A 24,659-nucleotide genomic window follows, 5' to 3' on the forward strand; every position below is an offset into this window, starting at 1 on the left:
ACTTAAGATGTATTTCTCCACTGTTTTTAGTAAGATTAAGGTTTTCAAAAACATAAAATTTTAAGTTGCTCTAACCACAAGATTTATTGAATAACATGCGGACCACATGGACATGCTTATTCCTATAGAGTGAATACCAGAGGATATGTACATTCCTTGGTCCATTCCTTTGCCATCCACTAGTTGGCAATCTTTGAGTGACCTAGAAAAATGATGGCGTACCCTCAACTTCTCCCAAAAAGGTTTCTCTAGTTAGACAATAGCCAGATAGCTCACACTATATTCCTTTGGAATAAGTACCTGTACTCGCTAATATTCGCTAGTCACTCTGTCTCTATTTGCATAGCCCTCTCTCATCTTTTGAGCAAAAGGGCCTGACCTACCTGATTTGTATCACATTTAGAAATAACTTTCTAAATAAGTGGTCAGGTTTATGAGTTAACCTATAGTCAAGAAAAGTCTTAAGATTTAAATGCCATTTATGAATACAATAGAAAAACAATGGAAATGAAATGAATACAATGGAAAACCAAAAACTGAAAGAGGTAATTGATTGGCATCATAGTTTGTATTATTTTCATTAACTCTCATCAACAATTTACTCAAATTCAATGAACATTTATTAAGCACCTACCTTGTACAAGATATTGGTTAAGTCCTGGGGACACAAAGATCAAAAAAGAAACATTTGGGATTAAAATCTTGAAGGGGTCAATGATATAAATATGAATTAGAAAGGCATCATGGGAAGAGCGTTAAACTTGGAGTTAGGAGGCCCTGGGTTTGAATCCTGCTTCTGCCATTTGCTAGTTAAATGACCCTGGGCAAGTCATATAACCTCTCTGAGCCTCAGATTCCTCGGCAATAAAGATAATAGTACTATTTACCTGCAAGGTTGTTGTAGATAATCATCAAAAAAGAAAATGCATATAAAATACTTTACAAACTTTAGATCATTTAATAAATGTGGTGGTGGTGGTGGTGGTGGTGGTGGTGGTGGTGGTATTAGTTGTAGTAGAAGTAGTAGTAGAAGTAGAAGTAGTAGTAGTAGTAGTAGTAGTAGTAGTAGTAGTAGTAGTACCAGCAGCAGCAGAATTGACAGGAGCAAAGCACATTGTAAAGTGTAAATGGGGACCAAGGAAAAATGCCAAAGATGTCATGCTCTATATAAATCTGAGCAGGGAAAGAATTTGAGAGCTGTTGAGATTTCAACAATCATTTCTTTCTATGGTACAGGAAAAAATATTTCAAAAATACAAAGAAATGTTAAATGAAATGTGTTTTTCCCGGTATGGTAGAGGGAGAAAGGGAGGGAGGAAAAAGATTTTCATTAATTTTTTAATAGAAAGGGGTGGTGCTACAAATGTGGAATTTGTGTGTACTTCAGATGTGATCACCATATTATTAGTTTTGATTGTTTTTTTTTACCTTGTTATAAGAAGTCTCTCACGGAGTGGAGGAGTCTATAAATGTTTTTTGTAAAATTAAAATGCATTGATAAAACTTTTTTTAAATGTCTAAAATATTGCTTTGATAATAAGTGATGACTTTATTAAAGAATCTTATTGATATAGCAAATTAACATGTTTTTTAAAAAACCTTTTAAAAATTTAATGATCCATTTATGATTATGCGCATCCAGCTCCAGGATTGTTGACCTTAAAGTGAAAGTCAAACTCACTTTAGTTAAAGTGTTTTTAATTTGACCATTTAGATGACTAATCATTTTCTAATGGATGTTTTTTCATAGCTACCACATTGTCAAAAGGTTAGACTTTGCTTTGTGACCTGGCCTTTGAGACTTGGGATGCTCTATGACTCAAATACAGTTAATGGAATATTTAACAAAGAGTTGTGTATTGAAAAAATTTTATAAAATGGAAACTTTCTCTCATCTTGACAGATTTTTATTATCAACAATTTAGGCAAAAATGATATTATGCCTGTTCTCAACTGGGGAAGGCTCATTAACACAGATAATTTAAAGCATTAGCACAAACTCACTGTAGTACCAATGCCCCAGAAACAGTATCTTTCTAACGAAACAAAAAAGAAAATAAGAGAAAATTAGTATTTTTCCTATTAAAGGGTAAATATGAGTTCCTATCTTATTCAATTCAGTAAACATCTGCTATATATGAGGCCCTATGTTGGACATGGAAGATACAAGGTGAAAAACATCATAATGCCTGACTTCAAGGAGTTTATAATATAGTAGAGAAGTGGTCTTCATGGGGTCTATGAGGAAAAACTGGGGGCTGTCTCTAGTTTTCCTAATCTATATCTTGCCACTGGAATCAGATGGCTCTGGAGAAGGCAATGAAGCTGGTAACTGCACAGCCCTCTCTCACTTAAATCCAATTCACTTGCAACTCATGACATCACTTTCATGTCATGGTCCTCTTTGAGAATGAAGAACAAATGAATGAGGTCAAAACTTTTCATAATAGTAAGATGTTGGGGTCCTCAAAAATTCATGAAAGTGTAAAGGGCACTTGGGATCAAAAACTTTGAAAACTCTTGTAATAGAGAGAAGCAAATTACTATGATGGGAGTTATAACACGAATAAAATCAAAGAAAAGGTTAAATAAAATGGTTTGACAGGTTGATTAGTAGATGTTAGGATCACTTCTGACTGGGCTGATAGAGTGACATTTATGGAAGAACTTGAATATAAACTGAACAAGTGAATGAAAAAAGCATTTATTAAGTGTTTACCAAAGTGTTATGTCAAGCACTGTTAAGATCTGGAATTGTAAAAAGAAAATCTTTTCTTTAGAGAGCAGATGCCCCCTACTTTCAATGAATTCACATTCTAATAGGGAGAGACGGAACAAATGGGAGAGGTCAGCTTCAGGTCAGAAAGAACCAATGGTCATTAGGATTAAGCAAGGTGGATGGCAAGACCCGGGGGTCCAGAGAGTAAAGCAGCAGGGTGAATGTTGAAGAATCATTGGATAAGTGAAAATGTGCAGAAGGGGAAGAGGGAAGGACAGTACTGAAAACAGAGTTCTTGGAGCACAGAGTGCATAAAAGGGTATAGTATGAAATAAGGTTAGAAATGTAGACTGGACAGGCTGTGGAAGACTTAGATTGTCACACAAGAGATTCATGTTATTTTTTCTTTAAATAATTTTATTTTTAAAATAAATAAATATTTATTTTCTCCTCCCCTCGTCTTCTCCTCCTCCTTCAAAAAAAGAGAAATCTAATATGTCCAAAAAATTTTCTTTTTCTATCTTGAGTCCATCTTGTCTCTGTCAGAAGGTAGAGGAAATCCAGAGTTATCTCTGAATTGCTACAACTTAATGGTCTATTCTCAATCATGATTCTTCTTGAGCTCTCTGCCATCTTTGATAACCATTTTTTTATCCTCTCCTCCTTGATTTTCTTTTCTCTCCAGGTTTTTGTGACTCTACTGGATCCTGGGTTGGTTATTACGTGGCTGACCACTCCTTCTTAGTTTCCTTTTTTTGGATTTCATTAAGGGTCATCTCTGCTAATTGTGGGCACTCTCTAATGTTCTGTCCTGGGTGATTTTCTATTCTCCTTCTGTACTATTTTTCTTGATAGAGATGGGTACATAGATTGAACTATCATCTCTATGAAAATAATTCTCCAATCTATTTGTTTAGCTCTAATTTCTTTATCCAGTATGTACCTTATTGGTACAGAGTCATTTGTATGTTGCCTCCTCCATTAGACTATGAGTTCTCTAAGAGCAGATTCTGTTTCTTGCCTTTTTTATCTCTAGTAGTAAACACAGAGCCTGGCACATAGTAGGTACTTAATAAATGACTGACCAGTTTTTAAATCCTTCAAAGTTATTTGTCTTTACAATGGTATAGTTATTGTGATCAGACTTAAACATTAGGAAGACTACTTTGGCAGTTGCATGAAGAATGGACTGGTGTGAGAAGTGACTAATAACTGAGAGACCACCTGGGGGATATAAAAAATCTAGATAAGATAATGAGGAGATTTATTTGGATATAAAACAGAGTGTAGATTTGAAGTATATATTAGAGGTAGGATCAACAGTAGTTGGAAATAAATTGGGTAAAGTGGTAGAAATAGATTAGGATCAAGAATTGTCAAGATTTTGATCATAGGTATTTATGAGAATGATGGTATTTGAAACAAAAAATAGTGAAGTTAGGAGGAAAAGCAAGCTTAAGGGGAAAATGAGTTTAGTGTTTTAATATAATCTCCATGGAAATGCCTAAAAGGAATTTGAAAATATATTGTTAAATATCTGTGAGTAATCCACATCAGATAATAATTGAAGCCATGGAAGTTTAATGCTGCAAAGGGGAAGAATATAGAGGGAAAAGAAAAGGAAGAAAAGAACAGAATTTTGGGAGGTGAGGAGTCAATAGATTAGAAAGAAGTAGGAGTACCAGGACAAAGCTGAGTCAGAAGACCAAAGCAGAAAAAGTATCATGGAAGAGGAGGTGATCAAACTGAGATGTCATCAGATGTGGCAATTAATATGTCCTCATATAAATTAGTTTTAATATGCCATTGTGGGCAAAAGCTAAATTGGAGGGAGTTGATAAAATGGATGGAATGAGTATAGTATACCTTTGTAAAAGTTTGTCAGTATAGAGAAAGAGAAATATAGAACCAGCTAGCTGGATCAAAGGATTTTTTAAGGATAGGGAATTCCTGAACAGGTTTGTAGGTAGAGAGGAAGGAACCAGTATAAAGGAAGACATTTACATTGATGGAGACAGAAGAATAGCTGAAACAGATTCCCAGAAAGAGTAGAAGATGAGATCAAGGGAAGAGAGAGAGGAATTCATTTCAGTAAGGAAGAGGATCACCTCAACTTCTAGGACTGAAGAGGTAAAGAGAAGGAGAGGATAGGGAAGACAAAATGTTATGTTGAGATATGATGGAGAGATCATAGAGCTCAAATTTGATAGCCTCAATCGCCTCAATAAAATAGAAAGTGAGGTCAACTGGTAAAATGTATGATGGTAGGAGTGATGAGGGAGACTTGAGGAAAGACAAAATATTGAATAGCTTCTATTCAAAATATTATGGGAAGACAATGCAAGATAAATAAGATCATTGGGAGCAATGAAGACACAGTTGAATTTAGTGAAATTTATTTGTAGAGAATCCAGTCTGCATGGTTCAGTGAACTGCAGCATTCTCCTACTGAAATAGCAAAGAAGACAAATGGTAGAACTTGTTTAATGTAGGGGATAAACAAAACAGACAAAACCAAAAACAAAGTTGAAAGCAACTTAAAGAGAGAAAATGGTCTACTGCCATTGAAATGTTTGATCAGGATTTTGAAAAGAGGGCACATGAACATAGAATAGTGGCAATGGTGTGGGAAAGTAGGGGAAATCAAAGGTCTGAAAATTGTGATGCTGAAGAAGAGATTCAAAAGAAGTGGGATTATGGGAATGATGGAAGTGTGTAGTCAGAAAGAGGAACTCTAGAGCAGCTAGTTGGCACACTGGATAGAGCACCAGACCTGGAGTCTGGAGGACCTGAACTCAAATGTGACCTCACACACTTACTAGCTGTATGACTCTGGGCAAGTCGCTTAACCCTGATTGCTCAAAAAAAAGAAGAAGAAAAGAAAGAAAGAAGAACTCCAGAGTTCACAATCTTGAGGAGCAGTTATAAGTGAGTTACAGTGAAATTTGAGATGTAACTACTCTCATGGATGATAAGGTTAGAGAGCTAGTGCCCCCATGGCTAATGCTTTTCTTTGAGATTATCTCCCCTTTATAATCTTCACCTCTTGTACATACATAGTTGTTTTCTCCATTAAATGTGATTTTCTTGAGAGCAGTGATGTGCCTTTCTTTGTATCCCCAGATCATAGCACAGTTACATAGTGGGTACTTAATAAATATTTGTTGATGATAAAGACAGTAGAGTTAAAGCTTACCTGCAGACTAAGGCTGGAAAATTGAGTGGTCAAAGTACTAAAAGACTTATCATATCCCCAAGAATATTGATGTGTCATAAGATTTTTTAAAAGTAGGCTGTAAGCCAAAAGCCAAAATTATTGAGTAAGACAGATGAGTACGGTACAGGAAAGTAAGCAGGATCAGAAGAGATTAATCTAATGGGCCAGTGTGAACATCAAAGGAAGAGAGATTATAGAGTGATGGTAGCATCACAAGGGGCTAGAGGTAGAATTGGGAATCCAGGAAGGATTGTCCAATGTTAGATAGGTTGGCAAAGGTCAAAATGTCCTCAGAGAATGTATAGTTTACGGAATAACATGGAAGTCCCCTGAAGACATCACAAAAGAAAGTGAATTAGATAATAAGCTATATCTCCTAAAGAGGCCAAATAGGAAAGCAGAGGGAAACAAAGGACTGTGGAAGAGGAGATCTGAGATGTTCTGTGATAAAATGTAGGGTAGCAGAGAAAAGTAGTTTGCCACTACTAGTGGGTTTGGGATAACCAGGATGAAGGGAACTAGAGGTTTCTAGAGGAAGTGGAGGGATTTGTTATCTATAGGGCAGGAAAGGTAATGAGTAGGCGAAAGTATATAAAATAAACCAGTTCCAATATTCTAATTATGCATATGTGTGGCTCCCTACCCAGAACCTAGCACAGTGCTATAGTAAGCGCTTGATAAATGTTTGCTGAATTAAAATGTATTGAACCAAAATACTAAAGGTTTATTTTTTAATATCTCAAAATAAAGATCATAAAATCAATCATGAAGTTACTGATGAATTTCCTTTACCATATCCTTGCGAGTTGAAAATCAATTAATGCAAAGTTCCATATTAAATCAAATATTGTTATTATCATCATCATTTTTATTCCTACCTTTTTCCCCCTCAGAAGAAAGGTACTTAATAGGAAGCATTGGGCAGGAAGTGAATCATATTCTGAGACCAGGAAAAGAGAAGGGAAGTGTGGGTAGTGTTTAAAGCTGTATCACTCCAGTGTCCCCTGTGACCACCCAGGAAGTTCCAAGGCCACTGTGATTCACTAGCTCTGGTGTTAATCCACCCCACCTCATTTTCTCTATTTTCATTTTGAGTCAAGCTTAAGAAGCATTTCCTTCCATGAAAATGAGTAGCATGAAGAAAAAAGGCACTGTACCAGAGAGATGCTGAAACAGAAAACAACTCGAGACATTTATCTATCCAGTTGAACTTCAAGAAAGATAAGCCGTCTTTCAAGATGTCACTCAATGAAATGTTGGATTTCATCCATTTTCCATTTACATAAACTCAGTTCCGGTTAGCACCTAATATTCTTTTATTTTGAGAGGAGGTTCTCTAAGTGCTCTGAGAAGGTAAAGGCTAGGGTCTGTGAATGAACTGCTTGGATACATTATTTGATATAACAGAGACTGGTCTCACACTTGGGCTGTATCTCGACTTTCTGTGATATTGACCTCATGTCCCTTAGGCAACAAAATCCAAAAGGTATAATTTAGTCTTTCCTGGTCATTTCTATGCTCCTCACAGTATTAGTTAAGGAAGAACAACTTGATTCATTCTCAAGGGGCCAGTCCTTATCTTCTTGCCTCTACATTGTAAACAGACTTTAATATAGTTAAAATGTGTCCTTTTGAAAATAACTGAGTTTTTACTTATCCCAACTGAACTCAAAATGTAGCCAGTTTTGGTCTTTTGCTTTGGCCTAATTAAGAAATGGTGAAAGTAAGACTTTTGTTATGGTGCTACTCGAATGAGATTTGTCCTTTCTCCCCTGAAATCTGGTTTACAGATTATCAGTAGCATAAGTAGTTTACTCTGCAAATGTGTCCTTTTGGGATTTTAGGGACTAGTTGTAATGAGGATAAGGATAACTGTATATATGCAATAGCTCCTATTATTATATCTTGGGTAAGTTTCTTATAATATCCACTTAATCCAACCTAAAGACAGAATCTCACTCTTTGAGAAAAACACAGTATATTTAAACAAACAAATTTACATGATCTTCATGAATTTTATCACCAGGATACTTAGATGTCTATAAGTAACCAGATAAAGATAATTAAATATCAGCTGGAAAGATATGTTCTCAGGAAAATACCCTGTTATGCTTTTTCTATTGATAGGTATTTTTAAAATTTCACCAACTAATCTTTAATAAAAATAAGGTCTTACTTTAATCCCTTTTGTAACTCAAATAATTTACCTGCAGTGCCTGTGAATAGGAAATAAAAGAGGGATTAATTGTGACTTTCCACATTGGAAGCATTTAAATGTTCTCTATGCTATTTGACTGGAAATTTTTACTAAAAGTTGGGGATATTACTCATTCCAATTTTCAAATATATATTTATGCTTTTGTACCGCAGCTATTCTAGCATTGCATTTACTTGCATAAAACTTATGTTGTCTTTTAAATACATGTGCATAAGACAGTTGGTACTATGAATTCATTTTCCCTAAATTCAATATTTATGAACTTCCATTCTAACTTTTGCACTACAGCCAGAAGTGTCAAGCTCCTATGTCTCCAATCTGATTAAAAAATGTAATTGGGAAATGTTTAAAAAATGAATTTAAAAAGAAAACCAAAATACAATAGATAATGTTAATTTATGGCTTTCTAAGTGAATATACAGTCTGCAGGTATTCATTTCTATTTGAGTTTGACACTATTAATATGGTTAGGGTGAGAGCTCTAGACTGCCCAGAGCTGGAATCCTTCTTCAAACACTTAACTTGTGTCAGTCTGAGCGATTAATCATTTAACCTTCCTCAGCCTGTTTCCTTACCTATAAAATGGCAGTCATAATAGCATCTATATCACAGAGTTGTTGTGAGGATAATATTAAGATCACATATGAAAGCTAAGCTTAGAGTGTTTGCTGTCTAAATGCTATCCATTTTTTTCCTTAGTACGGAGATTTAAGGTTGAGAGATGCTCTTGTGTTCATTTTAAAATAATCATATGAACAAATATGCTTTATCTCAAAGCCTTTTTCTCTCTTACTAGATAGTATCTATTCCAGGAGCAACTTGCAAGATAAGAGACACATTTATTGCTGAAATGTTTTCTGAGAAAAAAAGTATGTATATTTACATGTAGTTATTCCCATATAATTCTCCAGAGACCATTTACACTTTGAAGACAGCCAAAATTCATGAGTTCGGTTAAATGTATGTTTTGATCTCAAATGCCTCTTGGAATTGATCTCAACTTCTCCTTTGTACTTAGAACTTGGGCTTTATATTGCAGTAACTCCCATGATGGCTGCCATGATTCCAGTCTTTCTACTTTATAATCCATCCTTCACACAGCTGACAAAATGACCTTCCTGGGGTACAATTCTGACCATGTCAAACCCCTATTCAAAGACCTTCTGTGATTCCCTCTTGCCTCTATGATAAAATATAAACTCCTTTAGGGCCCTTCTACCCACCTAGCTTGTCACATTATTCGATTTGACACACTCTGTAACATAGCCAAGCTAGAGTACAAGCTGTTCCCTGATTTCATCCTGTCCTCTCTTATGTTTGTATGTTTGTGCTGGCCTTCCTGAAAGCTTTGAATTCAATCTCTCCAGGTCTCTGCTTATTGAAGAATTTCTCTTCCTTCAAAGTCTAGCCCAGATATCACCTGGTCTCCAAAGCCTCCCCAACTGCCCCAAGTGAAATTAATCTCTCTCATTTGTATTTCATTTAGCAGTTTGCCTAGGTATCTTGTCACATCTTTTCTATCATTTTCTATCATTCTTATTTTTTCTACATATGTGTGTATACATATATACACATATGCACATGTACAAATTATATACACATACATGTGTATACATACATGTGAACACATATATACATGTCTGGCTGTCTATCTATCCCTCTATTGACAGCTATGTGGCTTAATGGATAGAGTGCTCGGCCTGGAGTCAGGAAGGCTTGAGTCCATATCTGATCTCAGACAATTATTAGCTGAGTGACTTTGGGGAAGTCATTTAAAGTCTGACTGGTTCAGTTTCTTCATCTATAAAATGAAGATAATAATAATACCTATATCCCAGGGTTGTTGTGAGGCTTAAGTTAAATAATATTTGTAAAGGACTTGAAGCACATAGTAGGTATGAAAATATTAGCTATCATCATCATCATCATTATTAGTATTATCATTTTCTAATATCCCCATTATTAACTAAAGATAAATCAGGAGAGTCAATTAATGTGCAATTAAGGCAATTGCTTAAAGCATCACCATCTCTGTCTCTGGGTCTTGGTAACTATGTGTGTTTCTCTATCTGTGTGTGTCTCGGTGCCACTCTGTCTGTCTGAGCCCCTCAGCTACTTTCTTCTAGTACAGACATCACCAGAGAATCAGATTTGTATGAAGCAGGTATCTCACTTGTTAGGGCATAGTCATCCCACAGTGTGTAGATTAGTACATGAACCTAAACTACTTTAAATCTCACCAGTTGATGCAAACTACAGGCACTTCCCTCTATATGCTGACTTAATCACAATCATTTCCAAGCCCCCTAAATGGAGAGCCATCTAATGAGGTACTCTTTCCCCTCCCGGGCACCTGAAGCCCCACATAGTGCTCAGTATCCCTACTGAGATTCCTTTTCTATTCCAACAAGATGCACAATTACAATGGGCTTCAGATTCAAATTCTGATACACTTTATTACAAACACCCAGAACTAGGTTTCCAACCATGACTATAATACTAATTTCCAGAGTCAAGAAGGAGTTCCAAAGTCCTGATGGTTTTATAAAGTTCAACTGTTGAGCTAAGAAACACTGCTGTTTCCTATAAGGGTCTTCCATTATTCCTTCTCCTCCCCTGATAATCTCACAGGGGGCCTTAGGATGACTACACTGAGATAGCCAGAGCAATGTCTGTCTCTGTCTCTGTCTCTCTGTCTCTGTCTCTGTCTCTGTCTCTGTCTCTGTCTCTGTCTCTCTCTCTCTCTCTCTCTCTCTCTCTGTCTCTCTCTCTCTCTCTCTCTCTCCCTGTCTCTCTCTCTCCTTGTCTCTGTCTGTGTGTCTGTCTCTCTCTCTCTCCCTCTCTCCTTCTCTGTCTCCCTTCCCCCACACACACAGAGTAGTGAATGCTACAATGTTCTGTCAATCCTTCTGATTTATTCTAAGCATTATAACTTATTCTCTTCATTTACTTCACTGCTTTGCAATTCACTCTCTTTCGCAATGGCCCCTTTGCCACTCAGAGCCAGTTTGTATTCTGCTATGATTGTTGTGCATCTCTTCCTATCTCTAAAAAGTCAAATATTCAGGAATCAATCTTAGTATCTTGAAAAGCTAACACCAGCTTACATAATTTATGCTGCCCAGAGGGAACTAGATTTTGTGATCAACAAGTCCCCCAAGGCTTAGAACTAAAAACGCCTGGTGGTTAAAAGGAAGAGGGTGGGCAAAGGAAAAAAAAAAGTTCTGTCTCCTTCAGTCAAGTTTATCAGAGACACTTCGCAAAAAAAAAAAAATCCCAAAAGAAATATACCCTTGAGTCTTTAAAAAGTTTGAAGTTTTTTCATTTGAAGATTTGAAGGTTTAACAAAGGTGTTAGAAAAAAGCCTATTCACACATCTTTCCATAAAGTTAGGTGGTATAACAGAGGGCAGCTGAGTGGCACAGAAGATAGAGTGGTGAGCCTGGAGTCAGGAAGATGAATCTTCCCGAGTTCAAATGCAACCTCAGATAATTACTCGCTGTGTGACCCTGGGGAAGTTATTTAACCCTGTCTGTCTCAGTTTCTTCTTCTGTAAAATGATCCAGAGAAAGAAATGACAAACCGCTCCAGTATATTTGCTAAGAAAACCCCAAATGGGGTCATGAAGAGTTGGATGGAACTGAAAAATGACTGAAACTACAATAGAGATGAAAACATTATTGGTAATGGCTTTGTGCTATAAAAGGATGCCAAACCACTACAACTCTAGTCAAAACTGAATAATTTAAGTGTGATCTTGAACAAATATTTATAATTAGATAATTTTCAATAAAATCAAAAACAAAATAGGTTCTTGCCAAATGTCAGTCTTGCTTCCTTGGAACAAACAAATCTTAGGAAAGAAGGATTTAAACCTAGACTTAGGGCTATTATTACATTTTCAATGTGAGCATTTACATATTGAATATTGGCAAAAGCTATAAATTAGGGCTTGATTTATGTTGTGTGATTGTTGATTAAGAAACTAATGTAGAAAATGTTAACAGTGCAGAAAAATTTAAAAGTACATCTTATGTACATTCTCCCCTTCCTCCCTCCTCCCACTCCCCACCAGAACAATACCATTGGCTGGAGGGGATCTTTGAGATCATGTAGTCTAATCCCCCCATTTTATGGTTAAGAAAACTGAGCCCCAGAGAGCTGAAAGAGAGCTCAGTGATCCAGAGAAAAGGAGCAGAGCCAGTATTGCAATCCAGGTATTCTAATTACAAGGGATAGAGCCTAGATCCATGATTTCATTGGTTCAGGGAACTCCCAGGAGAGCAAATTATCAACACAGGTAACAGCTTCTCTGCAACATAGCATCTGTGTATTGCCCAGGATACTTGGCAGTTAAGTGACTTACCTAAGATCACAAAGCCAGTAGAAAGAGAGGGACTTGAACTGTCTTCTGAGGTTCCAGGGTGGCTCTCTATTCACTGGGCCATGCTGTCTAGGTTCTAACTACAAAACAAGTTCTATTTCCCCTATAATACAGCGTATTTCTTTCTGGTGTTTCTTTTTATGATTCTTCTCCTTGAAACTTTCTCTTTCATCTTATTTCTTTTCACTGATTCAGTTTCATCCCAATTTGGTTGGTATGAATCCCTACATGTCCTCCCTATGCCTGTGTCTCTTACATGTTCAATTTAATTGCAGTGTGAGGGGAACAGTCAGGGAGGGGCTAGTGCTAGTTAAACATCTTTGCATTTCATCTGATTTTTCTCTAGTCTAATTAACTTCCCTTTCTTTTGACTCTGTGTTGGACCTTTAAAACTTGTCTCAATGCATTAAAACAGGTAGGTAACCAAGCTTTCAAAAAAATAGGGATTGATTCTTTTTTGAGGTTATTAATGTTCTGATTTCATATTTTAAATATCCTGATTTTTTTTAATATTTTATCATGTTTATATTTTATTATATAATATTTTAAGATATTCTAATAGTCCTATTTTAAATCCACTAACAAAAGTCAGTCCAGATTTTCTGGGTCCCTAATAAAATTCCCAGGAATTTATTATCCAATTTTCTCCCCCAATTTTATAATCAATAACCACTCTAAGTTTTTCAATAAGATCAGCATTTTCTTCAGTGTCTTGATACTCATTTCCCTTCCATTTCTGATTTTTGATATTTAGAAGTTACCATGGCATCACAATATATTTCTCTTTCTGATCCTTATGTAATAGAAATATATTCAGTAGAAATATTATATATCATGTGTAATGGAAATACTATATAGCATGTGTTTGAGATTCAATAAGTAAGAAACTGTAATTGAATTCAGTTAAAATTTGAACAAGAGCCCTAAAATGAACCTGATCACAAACAACCTTCATGATTTCTCAGTATTCTACATTGCCTACAGCTATCAACTGTTATACAGGCAGAGATACTAAATCATAGTTAACATTTCAACCTTAATAACCCTCTATTGTTAAACTATTGACAAATCACAGTATAAAGGATTAGAGCCAAGTGGTCATTTTCCCAAACTTTTGTTTTTCCAAGGAGGAAACTGAAGTTTAGAGTGTAACACAAGGGAATCCAGGTAATCAGATGAGAACTGGGATTCAAACCCAGGGCCTCGGACTCCAGAATCCAATATTCTTTCTACTATATCATACTTTCTGCTTTTCTTTTGCCTCTGGAATACTTATTAGTTTGTACCTTTTCTATCCTAAAGTACTCATATGAGTTCTCGTCATTTTTTTTTGGGGGGGGGGACTGGAATATGCCCTCTGGACTATCTTTTCTTTCAGCTTTCCATGCTTGGGTTTCCTTTCAATAATCTTTCTTTTCGCATTGTTGTAGTAAATGGTTGGTTCTGCTTCTTTCATTCTGCATCAGTTCTTGCAGATCTCTGTATGTTTCTTTGAATTCCTTATATTTGTCATGTCTTACTGCACAATAATAATAATACATTATATTAAAATGCCAATGTATTTCCAGCTATTCTTCAATTGATGGACGCTCACTTTGTTTTCAATTCTTTATTTCCACAAAGAGAACTGACTGTGGTGAATATTTTGGTGTTGAACCTGTACTTCCATCTTTGGTATTTTGGAGGTATATGCTGAGTAAAGGGGTTGCTGGGTCAAAGAGTAAAAACTATTTAGTCTCTTTTCTTGTATAATTCCAAGTTGATATCTAGGACAACTAGACCAAATTAAGCTATGGCTCAATACTCGTAATATTGCCTGTTTACCACATATGGTCTTTCCAACATTAACTATACTTATTATTGGTCAACTTTAACAATTTTCAGGTTGTGAAGTAAAACCTTAGATTTCTGAAAAGGGGACTTGTATTTATATAAACCTTGCATTTGTCCGGCTAAGTTAGCTTTTAAAAACTGGGAATTTTGTAGTTCTTTTGCTTGCAGTTCCTGTTACTATCACCTCCTGGTTTTTATTAGTAATAGAGAGAAAAGCTGATTATTCTGGTTTTTTATTTTATTCTCAACTCAAGAAATAAAACAAACATTTCCATAATATAGAATAGAAAAAATAGATGGTTGTACATGAAACTACAAATCTGTTGTGTACAACTGGCTATTTCTTTTAAATATATAAGTAGTTATGTAATTTTCTTTTTTGCCTTTTTTTCCTTCCCTCCCTGACACCCCCCCACCTAGAGATGGTTACTATTAGACACAAATATGTGTGTATAACTCTTTTATACATACTTCTATGTATCAGTTCTTTCTCTGCATGCAGATATTATCTTCCTTCATATGTTCTTTGTGGCTAATTTGGGTATTTATAATAGCCAAAATGGTAGTCACTCAAAGTGATTCTTACAACAATTTTTACTGTATACAACATTCTCTTGATTCTGCTCATTTTTCTCTTTATTATTTTGTACAACTCTATCCATGTTTTTTCTAATATCATCAAGTTAACCATTTTTATAGTGCAGTAGTATTCCATCACAATGATATACCACAGCTTGTTCAGCCATTCCCCAGTTGATAATCATCCCCTTAATTTCCAGTTCTTTGACACCACAAAGAGAGCTGCTATAAATATTTTAGAAGATATAGATTCTTTTCCTTTTCTCCTAATCATATTAGGAAACAGACCTAGTAATGGTATTTCCATGACTGTATTTTGTATCCTGCTACTTTAGTGAAGGGCCAGCTAGATGGCTCAGTGGATAGAGAGCCAGGCCTGTAATCAAGAACACCTGAATTGAAATTCAGCCTCAGACACTTACCAGCTATGTGACCCTGGGCAAGTCACTTAACCCTTTTGCCTCAGTTTCCTCATCTGTAAAATTTGCTGGAGATAGAAATGGGAAACCATTCCATTATCTTTGTCAAGAAACCCCAAATGTGATAATGAAGAGTAGACACAACTGAACAAAAACAACTTTTCTGAATCTATTAATCATCTCAATAGGATTATTCACTAATTCTCTGGGGTTTTCAAAATACACTATCATGCCATCTGTATATAGGGAAAATTGTCTTTTTTGCTGATGTTTTTATTTTTAATTGTGCTTGTATGCCTTGTTACTATAGACATTTCTGGAATTAATCCAAAATTTGAGGGGAGATGAGACATCCCTACTATATATGTTTTTCTTCTAGAAAAGATTCTGGTTTTGTTCAATTAGGTAGGAGGCATAGTGGATAGAGCATAAGACCTAGAGTCAAGACCTTCTTTCAAATGCAGCCTTAAGCTAACTTACTAGCTTTGTGACCCTGGGCCAGTCACTTAACTTCAGTTTCCTCATCTGTGAAATGGGGGGGGCGGAAATAACGGCAGGTATTTCCTAGGGTTGTTTTGAGGATCAAATGAGCTTATAATTTTAAACCACTTAGCATAATGCTTGGCATGTATTAAGCACTATGTTAATGTTAGCTATCTTGTTTTTCCTGCCTCTATGTTTTTATATTCCGAATGAGATTTTTGTGAAGCATCTAGCACAGTATTTGGAAAATAGCAGCACTTAACAAATGTTCGTTCCTTTCTATCCCTTCCAAATTTGTTGTTCTCTTTTTGAGAAAATCTACTGTTTTGGAAAGTGTTTCTGTTATTTGATCTATATTTCCAACCCTCATTAGACTTCTTAACATCTTCCTTAAGAGATCTGATTCCTTTCCTTATTTCTTTGGCATTTTCTGGTACTCTTTGATTACTGTTCTGAACCATTTGGGAGGTCCCTTTCATTCTCCCTGTTGCCATTTCAAGAGAATTTGTTGTAACTCAGATATGAAGAGCATTATTAGCAGACTTGTCCAATTAAGTAGCTACCAATTAAAATACAACTGATTTGAAGAATTCACCAAAATTTTAAAGTATGTTGGTATGACTGGTTTCACCAGAATTAACGTTGGCCAGTATGACAATCTGCCTTCACCAATGAAATGTTATTGAGTAAAGTCATATTTGAAGGGATAAAGAATCTGTAAAGTTTGTTATATTTTGCATCATTTAGAAACCTCTTGTCAATTCAGTAAGGTATAATTATTTTCTAAAATCCTGGAAACAGTAATTCAGAAGCTTTGGGGCTAATAAGTTTTCTTAAATGGTACAAATAGAACAATATGATGTACTTTACAATGCTAGTACATTTTGTGTTTGAAGAAGTCCAGGGCCAAGGACCATTCTTCCCTGGGTAACCTGCCAAGTAATCCAAAGTTGTTTTTTTTTTTTAATTTTGTTCTCAGTAAGCCAGAAGTGAAATATGTTCCTGGATCTTACTATGAAATGCAATGAATTATGAGAAAGAACAGTATTTTCCCTTTCAAATTGCTTAGAAATGTGAAAAGATATACTAGGGCAACTTCAAGTTTACAAGAAAAACTGTTTTACTATTCATATAGAAAAAGCTTGAAGAAACAACTATACAATTTTTTCAGACAGCCATTAAATCAGGACTGAACATGGTACAAAAAAAAATATTATCTCCAAAGTGAAAACTTCAGCCTTTTTACAAAAGCCAAAAGTTATTATATTCACAATACCTGTATTACTGGCAGAACAATGTGTGAAAAAAATCACAAAAATCAAAGACTAAACCTGACCTACATAGTCTGCAGGGATAAGGACCCAGTATCTGTCATGGAAGCTGATTTCATTGGAACAAACACACTTTTGGAAAAGTTTTATTTTTTCTTGTTTGCTTTTTGTTGTAAAATATTCACAGTTGCGTCAAAATATAGGCCAAGGAAAACAAACAGAACTGAACATAACAAATCTTTTCTTATTCCAGATAAAAGGAGAGAAATGGTCTCAATACATATGAATTCTTTTCACTGACAAAATTTCTCAATTACATAAATTCTAAGGACCATAATATGTTGTTACCCTAATTATACCTCAGGGGAAAAAATAAATTTGGATATATCTCACTTTTGTTGCTAAAATAAATTTTAAAAACTTTTAAAAAACTTTCTTGTTCCCCTGACAATAGCAGCTAGCCCACCTAAATAATAACTGGTCATTTTTATGCCACTTTGAGGTTTATAAAATGCTCTCCTCTTAATAACTCTGTGAATTAGGCAGTGCAAATATTATTACTCCTCCTTTACAGATGAGGAAAATGAAGTAAAGGGAGATAAAATTATTTTCTCAAGGCAACATAGCTGGTAAATATCATATACTATCACAAAAATGAGTAATTTTCTATTACTGCATCTTCTTAACTTCCATTTATTTTCTATTAGCAGTACTGCTACGTAATGAAAAGGTTAACATAGAGCTGAGGAGAAAAGCAAACAACATGAGCACATCAATAATTCACAAGTTGTTAATACCAGCAGAACTCCATTAGTGGTGGACCTACTTTGTACCTCCTTAATATAGGAATTGACTATGTAAGGATCCAGGAACAGAAGAGATCATGCATCTGTAGACAGGGACAAAGCCATGTTCTCTTAGGGATTATGTCCTCCAGAATTCTATAAGACTTTGGCAGATGACGACATCATCCAGAAAGGCACGGAGTATACTAGAAGAGATGAAGGAATTTTGGAGACTGTTGAATGGGTGTGAACTGAAGCAGCAAGGGAGGGGGAGAAATAATTACTATAGGACCAAAAGCTATTCTTTTCTACAAGGGCTAGCAGCCATCGAAATTTCCTCCTGCTCATGCAAGGTTATCCTATATATAGCTTGTTTTGTATATTTTTGTTTGCATGTTGTCTCCCCCATTAGATTGTAAGCTCTTTGAGGGCAGAGACTGTCTTTTGCCTCTGTTTGTACCCTAAGCACTTAGCACAGTGCCGACACATAATAAGCACTTAATAAATGTTTACTGAATGGAATTGAATGAAAAAATTGATTCGACAGTAGTATCTGGAAAATCGGAGAATGTTGAAAACACTGGTCCAGAACTGGAGGTGATTGTGTCAAAAACAAATGCCTTCAATGTTCATCTGATGAACTTTTGCACTAGCATGCTTTTTACTACAAGTCAAGACTGAGTCCCATGGTGATTTAACAGAACAGGGAAGGAGAAGGATGGATTAAATTAGTAATATTTTATAACTAGTTGTAGGAATAAAATTCTTTTTTGGAGGGCTGATAGATATGATGACACTATTTTCCATTTATAACCTTTTAATAAGTTACTTACCTTGCAAAAATGCCCTTTTTGGGCAAAAGTTAGGTTTTGCTTAATGTGATGGTGGCATTATTTGAATTCACGTAGCCTATCTCCATTGGGCTAGAACCAATGGCCATATATTACCTAATCATATCTCTGAATAGTGTGATTTTGAACACATGTGGCCATTTAGGGGAATTCATTGTTCAAATTCATTGGGACTTAAATATACTCTGATGGGATGTAAGTTTAACCCTGGCTGGTTGAGCTTCAGGAGAAAGAGGAGACTTAACGAACAAAAGCAATAGAATATGTACTCAGATATATATACCCATGGCATCAAAGGATGCTATAACTAATATTAATATTTAAAAGCCATTGGGAAAGCTGCCTGGGGGTCAAAACTTTCATTTGAGCAGCAAAGTGACTAAAATTATGTTTTTAAAGATTTATTCTTTCATTTAAGGATTGCCCTCTTTGAAGTATGCTTTTAAAAGGCAAAACACCTTCAGAGAGGTGGTATAAAATTTAATATCACCTTGGTGTGGTTTCTTTCTTTCAAATCCTTTCTTCTCATTAAGCAGTTGCAAGTTAGAAAGAAGGAGAAATGAATCAGAGAAGGGAGTGGAGGGAGTAAGCAGAGCAGAGTCATGATGATAAACTTTGATCACTTCATAATTTTAACAAGGATAACCCCAATTAGCTGTGTGTAATTATATCAGGGAATCAAATCAATGGAAAAGTGCAGCAGTCAAAATATTCTATAGGATCAAAAGAGAACTAATGTCCTGAAAAGTTATTATTATAAATACATTTTAATGATTTCCAAGTGTCCACTCTCCCTCACATTAATCAAGAGGTCACCTAAGTATTAAGTGATTTCCATTAGATCTATAACTCTAGACATATGTACATATATGTACACATATATATAGATAGATAGATAGATAGAGAGATAGAGAGATAGATACATAGATAATACAGAATAAGCTCATCATCATCACCAGTAATAATTACTGGCTAAATGCCTCCAAATGAAGGGAGGACATAAGCATTTATTAAGCACCTACTATTAGGCACTGTGTTAAATATATTTTATAAATATGATCTCATCACAACAACTCAAAGACATAGGTGCTATTATTATTCCAATTTTATATTTGAGAAAACTGAGGTAGATAAAGGTTACGCAGCTTGCTGAGGGTCACAGAGCTACTTAGTGTCTGAGACCAGATTTGAACTCAAGCCTTCCTGCCTCCAGGCCTAGGGCTCTATCCACTCTGCCACCTAGCTGCACATAAGCCTGAGTCCTAAGAATAGCAGCCCCTCCAAGACCACACCAATCATGTTTCCAGACCTCATTGTTATTATCTTGGGAAGCAAATTCTGTGGAGAAGAGACCAGCCAATGTTTTTTACAGGTTAGCTTTTATTCTTTTCAATACATCTCATATCACAGAATTATGCTGCTTAGATGTCACTACTTGTAGACTGATATTCTACACCCACTTCATATATAGACATCGAGCTAACTTAGGTTTTGTCATGGGCCAGTCCTGCTTCTGTGATAGAAAAATGCATTAGAAAATGTTTAATGTAATTGTGCTTTGCCCTCAATGTGACCTTCAAATCCTCCATTCCTTCCTTCCCAATCCATAACATAACTGGCTTCTCTTCCATCACTGTCAACATCTGACAGTTGTATGGCACTTTAAAGTTTGGGAAGCACTTTCCTTTTTTAATTTTTAATATTTTTCATTTTAAAAAATATTTTTGTTTAAAGTTTTGAGTTCCAAATTCTATTGCTCTTTCCCTCCCTCCCCTCACCCCTCCCTGAGATGGTAAGCAATATGATATAGATTATACATGTTCAATTATTAAAATACTTCTATATTAGTCATTTTGTACAAGAAGACTAAAATAAAAGAAAAAAATGAAAGAAAAAAGTGAAAAACAGCATGATTCCATCTATACTCAATCAACATCAGTTCTTTCTCTGGAAGCAGATAGTATGCCTTATCATTAGACCTTTGGGATTGTCTTCCCTCATTGTGTTGCTGAGAACAGCTAAATCATTCACAGTTCTTCACTGAGCAATATTGTTTTTTAGAGGCGGGAAGGAAAGGCAATTGGTGTTAAGTGACTTCCTCAAGATCACATAGTATCAAGTGTCTGAGGCCAGATTTGAATTCTGGTCCTCCTGACTCCAGGGCCAGTGCTCTATTCACTGCACCACCCAGCTTCCCCCAGAAATATTGTTGTTACTGTGCACAATGTTCCCCTGGTTCTGTTTACTTCACTATGCCTCAGTTCATGTAACTTTTTGCAGGTTTTTCTGAAAACATACTGCTTGTCATTTCTTTTAGCACAATAATAATCTATTACAATCATACCACAGCTTGTTTAGCCATTCCCCAATTAACAGGCATCCCTTTGATTTCCAATTCTTAGCCACTACAAAAAGAGCCATTATACTTTTGTACAATAGGTCCTTTTCCCTTTTTTGGATGTCTTTGGGATATAGACCCAGTAGTGATATCGGTGGATGAAAAAGTATGCACAATTTTTTAGCCCTTTAGGCAGTGTTCCAAAATACTCTCCAGGTTGGTTGGATTGGTTCACAACTGTCTCCTCTAACATCCAATATTTTCTTTTTTTTGTCATATTAGCCACTCTGACAGGTGTGAGGTGGTACCTCAGAGTTGTTTTAATTTGTATTTCTCTGGTCAATAGTGTTTTAGAACATTTTTTTCATGTGACTATAGATAGTTTCGATTTATTTGAAAACTGCATGTTCATATCCATTGACCATTTATCAAATGGGGAATGACTTGCATTTTTATAAATTCGACTCAATTCTCCATATATCTGAGAAATAAGGTCTTTATCAGAGATACTTATTGCAAAAATTATTTCTGTTTTCTGCTTTCCTTATAATTTTGGTTGCATTGGTTTTGTTTGTGCAAACCCTTTTTAATTTTATACAATCAAAATTACCTATTTTATATTTTGTAATGCTCTCTATATATTCCTTGGCCCTAAATTCTTCCCTTTTTTATAAATCTGACAGATTTAACTATTCCATGCTCTCTTAATTTTCTCATGGTATCACCCTTTATGTACAAATCATGCGCCTATCTTGACTATATCTTGATATATGATGTGAAATGTTGGTCTACATACCTAGTTTCTGCCATATTGTTTTCCAATTTCCCTGGCAAATTTTGTCAAATGATAAGTTTTTGTTCCAAAAGCTTGGATCTTGGTGTTTATCATATGCTAGATTGCTATGATCATTTACTATAATGTAATTTGTACCTAATCTATTCCACTCTATTTCTTATCCAGTACCATGTTGTTTTGGTAATTATTGTTTTATAATACAGTTTGACATCTGGTACAGCAATACCACCTTCTTCCATGTCTTTTATTGATTCTCTTGATATCCTAGAGTTTTTGTTCTTCCAGATGAATTTTTTTATTATTTTTTCTATCTCCATAAGAAAATTTTTGATAGTTTGATTGGTATGGCACTGAATAAATAGATTAATTTAGGTAGAATTTTTTATTTTTTTATTATATTGGCTCAGCCCACCAATGAGCAATATTTTTCCAATTGTGTCGATCTAACTTGATTTGTAAATTTCTTAAGCACTTACTGTATACCATGTACTAAACTGCAGGCCCCCTGCTGTGAGGTTGGCTGGCTGCTGCTGCTGCTACTGCTCTAGGAACTTACTCGCTCCCACATCAGTGAAACAGACCCTTTCTCCTTCACTGGTAAGGTGCTTCTGTGGTACTAGATTAATTCTGTGGTGGTTTTCAGGAAGGCTTCAAAGGGTTCTTCCTCACTCCACAGTCTTGGCACTGAAAGTCCCAAGGATCAGCCATTTCCACCAACAGTCAACCAATTGCCTCACATAGGTTAGGCAACCTATCTATCTGGAGTAGTAGGCACCCTGGGGGAGACATTAGGCAGCATATGCCAAGCAAATCAGACCACCACCTTGATCATCATCTTCCCTGAAACCATGATGGGAATATCCCAGGACTCTGAATTCAAAAGCCTTGGGAATACCAATGTTCCCAGACAAGTGTCTGTATCATCATTTTGGGAATCTATAGCCTGGCAACTGTTCCTCCAGTTCAATCACAGTTAATGATACTCAGAAAACAAAGTCTTTTTAAAATGAAATCCTTGTTACTGTCAAATGATTTGACATCAGAAACTAATATGATCTTTACAAGTTAAAATTACATTAACCAAGAGGCATAGGCATCTATTTTCCTTCTGCACTCTAAAGACTATGGGATTTTTCCATTCGTCTAACAACTGAAGTCTTCCATGTGTTATCTCCTCTTTAAAAAGTGATTTCCTTGAGAGAAAAGACTGTCTTACTTTTCTCTTTGTACACCCATCACTTAGCACAGTGCTTTATACATCATAAGCACTTGTGAATGCTTTATTCACTCATTCAGTACACATGTATTAATTCACTGAGTACTTAGTACATATAAAACAATATACTAGGTAACTATGTATTTAATGGTCTGTTCTTTGGGGGAGGGGGTTCCCCTTGATTTGCTCAATTAAGGGGGATGGTGGGAGGGACAGATTAATGAAAAGATACTTGTTACTTGAAAAGTAAAAATAATAGACTTTTTGCAAATACACTAACAGAAGTGGAAGTGACTTAATAAAAGATGTGTGAAGATTACTTTAGTGATGGTATATAGGAAGAAATAGCATTTGGAGGGGAGAGAAAGAGACTGGAGACAAAGAGACTATTTAAAGCAGGGGTTCTTACCCTAGAATCCATGTACAGATTTCAGAGAATTCATGAATTTGTATAAGAAAAAGAATACATCTTTATTTTCCATAACATTGTTTTGTAATCCTGTATCTTTAATTTTATCCATTTAGAAACATTATTCTGAGAATGGGCACATCCAGGCTTCACCAAATTGCCATAATGGTCCAGGACCAAAAACAAAACAACAAAAAAAGGTAAAGATCTCTGAATTAGAGACTATTTTGCCAGGAAAAAATGTAATGAGTGTCCAAACGATGTGTCTGATACTGGAAATGGAAAAGAAGTACAGCGTTACAAAGACAGGAAAAAAATAGCAACCGATTGGACACAGAGATTAAAGGAGAAACAGGAATAAAAGGTGACTGAGTTTTCAAGCATAGGTCACTGAGAGTAAGATATTACCATGTACTAACAGGGTAAAGCAACTTATTGAGTCTCCAATATATCCCAAGCTTATCTCATATCTTCTACTATTGCTACACTTCTTGTAACATGCATTTACCTCCTAGCCAAAGTTTACTATTGGCTATTGACTCAGCTGATCTGGCTTGCCCTAATAAGAATATTCTACAAGGCCAACTTGAATTGTGTTAACCAGTGGATAAAATACTATATTTGAAAGGGCAATTTGGATGTTACTGAGGTGTCCAGCAGCACTACAAAAACTTAGCATGAAAACAACTAAAGAAAGAAGCTGTATAACCTAGTCTACCCTTTCCGTGTGGTTCTTGGCCTTGAATTCTCAATAAGACAAAGCCAAATGTTTCACCACCATTTAGCTAGCAATTGCAAAGTCGTATATAAATATTATTTCATTTTACTCTCACAAAAACCCTGGAAAATAGGTGCCATTATTATCCACATTTTACCAATAAAAAAACTGAGGCAGACAGAGGTTAAGTGATTTTCCCAGAATCACTCAGATTAAGGTATAAATTTGAGTTCAGGTCTTCCCGACTCCAATACTATAATACCATACTATCTATCTCTGTCAGTTAACAGGCAAGCTTGAGTCAGGAAAAGCTATGTGAAGATTCACAGGAAAAGTCAATTAGAAAGACTCCACCAGTGGAGACACAAGTGCTCCCATATTATGAAGTTGCATGAATGGTATTCCTGTAGTAACACGTAGACA

This window comes from Trichosurus vulpecula, chromosome 7 (genome assembly GCF_011100635.1).
Source record: "Trichosurus vulpecula isolate mTriVul1 chromosome 7, mTriVul1.pri, whole genome shotgun sequence".
Taxonomy (NCBI): domain Eukaryota; kingdom Metazoa; phylum Chordata; class Mammalia; order Diprotodontia; family Phalangeridae; genus Trichosurus; species Trichosurus vulpecula.